This window comes from Echinops telfairi, unplaced genomic scaffold, assembly GCF_000313985.2.
Source record: "Echinops telfairi isolate 266 unplaced genomic scaffold, ASM31398v2 ScPeMD7_443;HRSCAF=831, whole genome shotgun sequence".
Classification (NCBI taxonomy): Eukaryota; Metazoa; Chordata; class Mammalia; order Afrosoricida; family Tenrecidae; genus Echinops; species Echinops telfairi.
The window spans coordinates 66,308,076-66,312,121 of NW_022104341.1; the positions used below are offsets into that span (position 1 = coordinate 66,308,076).

The window sequence follows — 4,046 nt, forward strand, 5'->3', positions numbered from 1 at the left end:
AGGCCTCCTACACTCTCCTCGCCATAGATTTTAGATTACGTGTTGTTCCCTAGTCCCTGGGTTTGTTAACACCCACTTCCTTCCCCCTGCCTTCCCCTCTCCCATGTCCTCCTGGAACCATGGATACTGTTGTTTTCTCCTCCATATTGTTTATCCCACCTTATAGCAAATGGAAGTGTTTGTTTTCTGCAACAACAACAAAAAAATCATCCGCTGTAATAAACTATTATAAATTTTGTGACGTTCTGAAGATCAAATGTGTAATAACCACAAAATGTCAGTCATCAGTAGTAATGTCAGGCATCAATAGTGCTGATTCCCCTTGAGACTCTGGGGAGATTTTGTTTCCCTGTCTTCCAGCAGCAGAAGCAGACTATGTTCTTGGGCTCTTAACCCTTCCTCCATCGTCAAAACCACAGCCTGGCCTCTTCTCCTTTTGAACCACTGCTTCTTTCTAACCCAGCATGTTCTCTTTGGCCCTCTCACCTCCTTCTTTTAACTCTCTTCATGATAACAATGGATCCACATTGTTAATCTTGCATAGTGTCCTCATAGGTAATCTTGCATAATATCCCCATCTGCCTTTACTTTACATCAAAACACATTGCTTTCCATTCAATTCTGACTCGTAGTGATCCCATAGGACAGTGTAGGGTTCCCATGGGGTTCACCACGCTGTATTCTTTTATGGAGTCACAGACTCAGACTGTCAAATTTTCCTCCCTCAATTGCTGGTGCATTTGATACACCAACTTTTGGTTGCCAACCAATTGCTTAACCACTCAACTACTCTTTCCATAGTCCCACAGTCACAAGGTCTAGGCCTTAGGGTGTGGGCATCTTTGAAAGTCTTTATTCAACCCAGCATAAGGGGTAAAAAGTGGAGATTGTTACAGAATGAAGAACTTCATAGGTCATGTCCACAGTGGGTTGAGTATTGGGCTGCTATCCACACACAAGGTTGACAGTACAGACCTGTCATAAGCTCTGTGGGGAAAAGATGTAACTGTCTGAATTCATTAAGATTAACAATCTGAAACTGTAAGGTTCAGTGTTACTCTGTCCTGTAGGGTCTCTGTGAGTCAGAGTAGACTCAGTGGGCTTATTATAGAGTGTACAAGGAGCATTAACTCAGGATTAATGATACAATTAGACATATAGAGGTTTAATGATAATTTGACTGGAAACTCTAGGAATACACAAACCTACTCACCCTATCTTCTGCCCATATAGGAAGGGCACACAAAAGGAAAACAAATGATTTAGTAATAGTGGGATCTGTGTCCATTTCCCCAAGGAGCCCTGGTGGCGTAGTGTTTAAGCACTCAACTGCTAATCAAACGGCCAGCAGTTAGACTTACCATTCTCCACAGGCAAAAGGGGTGGCAGTCTGCTTCAGTGAAGACTACAGTCTTTGAACCCCCAGGAGGCAGTTCTACTCTGGCGTATAGGGCCGATATAAGTCAAAAGCAACTCATGGGAACAGACTTGTTTTTTCTGGTGCCCAGGTGCCTGCTCCTAGTCTCTGCCTCTATAAAAGAACATAAGTAAAGCTGCAGTGGCCATAGGAATTCCGGGTGAGGACTTAGTCCCCTCTACCCCTTCCCACAGCATCCTCTTAGGAGAGAAGCAGGAAGAAACGCAGACTGGATGAATGGCCTTTGGCACAATGACCTCTCCACTCACTACACATCACTGACTCAGTCTCTCGAATTTTACTCTCCAGATGAGAATGCGTTCTCCTCCTGGAGTGGGCGTGTTGGTGAATTGCTCTCTCACTCCTCCTTTATTTCACCTCGTCGTCCTACCATTCACAGAAGCCTTCTTTCCTCCTTAAAGGAAGAGGCCATGCAGCGACCAGATACGGACTGCGCATTAAGAGCAATGCTGACGGACTGCCACACAGAGGAAGAGGGTAGCTTCATGAGCGATGGAATTAGCGAGGTTAACCTAGAAAGGAAACGGATCTGCGCTTCACCTAAATGGCAGAATATCTGAAAAGGCGTTTCTCAAAAAATACATATGCCCATGACCATTAAGCACATGAAAACATGACAAGGCGGTAAACATCATTGTTATTAGGCTAATGCAAATTAAAACCACAATGAAATTGCACTTCATGCTCACTATGGTGGCTACATTTAAAAGACTGATACCAACACATACTGGTAAGAATTTGAAATTTTAGAACCCTCCTACATTGCTGGTAAGAATGAAAATGGTTCCACCTCTTCAGAAGACAGTCTTGCAACTCTTCAACAGTTAAATACAGTTACATGTAGACCAGTAATTCCATTCCTAGGCATAGACTTACAAGAGATATACAAAAACATACTTGAATACCCATAGTAGTATTATTTAGAGTAACCGAAAAGTGGGAACAATCCAAATCCTGATCAAGGGATACATAGATACAAAATGTAATATTATCCAGACAATGGAATGTCATTCAGCATAAATAGAACTAAGTACGTGCTCCACTATGGATAGCATCCTATACGTGATGGCTAGGAACCCTGGGGTTCCGCGTTGGGCTGCTCACTGCAAACTCAGCAGTTCCAAACCACCAGCTGCTCCCGGGGAGAGAGACGGGGACTTTCTACTCCCTTAAAGAGTAGAAACACAAGGGCTGTTGGGCCTTGTCCTATAGGGCCTTTGTGTCCTATAGGGCCTTTGTGTCCTAGAAGGCCTTTAAGGGTCAGCATCGACTCGATGGCAGTAGTTAGGTTTTCATACTATGGATAGGTCTGGGGGGAAATATGCTAAGGAAAGAAGACAGTCACACAATACCACATAATGCATGATTCCAGTGATATGAAATGTCCTGAATGGGCAAATCTATAAAGACAGACTAACTAGTTGCCTGAGGTTGGGAGTGAGATAAAGGTAAGAATGGGAGATGACCGCTAATGATGAGAATGTTCTCAGATCAGATCTCGTGACGGCGGCAGCACTCTGTGAACCTGCTGGTGCACAGCGAACTGTACATTCCAAAGGGGCGAGTCTGGGTACACCTGAGATATGCTTCAATGAGGTTGTTCGACCAAGTCATGAAATCATGAAAAGTGAATCTATTGCCCTTTCCCAAATAAAAAATGAAAGCAAAAAAATCCAGATAATCAAATGTCACAGCAATAAAAGACTAAGATCATACTGGGGTCAGGAGAAAATCCTAAAGTTTGTATTTTAGTTAACTTCTTTTTAATTCTATGATTGACAGTTCATAATTTTTACATATGTGGATTTGAATGCTATGTAATGAAAGGGTTTTTCATACAGTAAAAGAATGGTGGGGGTGGGTATTTTTAAACGTAATAAAGTTATGCTAGTCGAACCAGAATGTATTATTTGGGTAGTTGGTGACATTTTCACTTCTGATGAACATGAAGCTTGTTTTACAGTAATAAAAATCTGACTGAGAAAGCATAAGGATAAATAACAATGTAATTTACAGAATGATTATTTCAAACAAATCGTTTTAAAGGCCAAGAAAATAAAAATGTTCATTAAATATTGACGACTAATTTAAAAAGACATTTTTCTAGATACCACTAGCATTGCGTTAATATCAGCATGGGTGCGCTTCACGGTCGATTTCATGAGGCAGCAGCTTGGGTAACTGCGTGGGCAGTAAAGCAGGTCGATGGAAGGAGACTGCATAGAGGTCAGCAAAGTGCGTCACCGGCCTGGCAGAGGGTCTTCCAGAAGCCGCTCTCAAACAGGTTTCCCGTCGTCCTGCAGCACACGTCCATGTCAGGAGTTACTGTTACGGAGTCGTGCCCAACAAGAACCACTGACCTCAAACCTGTAAAAGCTAAGAGTAAGTTTATTAGAGAAAAGACAAAGGTTAGAGAAGAGCAAATTTAACAGGTAAAAGAGAAAGACAGAAACAGACAAGTTCGAACTCGGACTACAGCCTGACCACGCAGGATCAAGACTGCAGCGCCAGGCAAAACTTTCTCCTTCTCTTTATACACTTCAAACCAGCAAAGCGAGGGCGGTAGAGCATGGGGTGGTGAAGGACGTTTGCACAAGATACCAAGATG

The 4,046-nt window shown here is 42.8% G+C and overlaps 1 long non-coding RNA gene across 1 annotated transcript in view; it reads right to left on the reverse strand.

The window, feature by feature from the left end:
* Positions 1-825: 825 nt before the first annotated feature.
* Positions 826-4,046, reverse strand: part of LOC123521908 — a 10,443-nt gene continuing 7,222 nt past the window's right edge. The window contains exons 2-3 of the long non-coding RNA XR_006680260.1: positions 1,362-3,805; positions 826-987 (exon numbers count right to left, since the gene is read on the reverse strand). This is a non-coding gene — a long non-coding RNA (uncharacterized LOC123521908). The remainder of the gene's footprint in view (positions 988-1,361; positions 3,806-4,046) is intronic.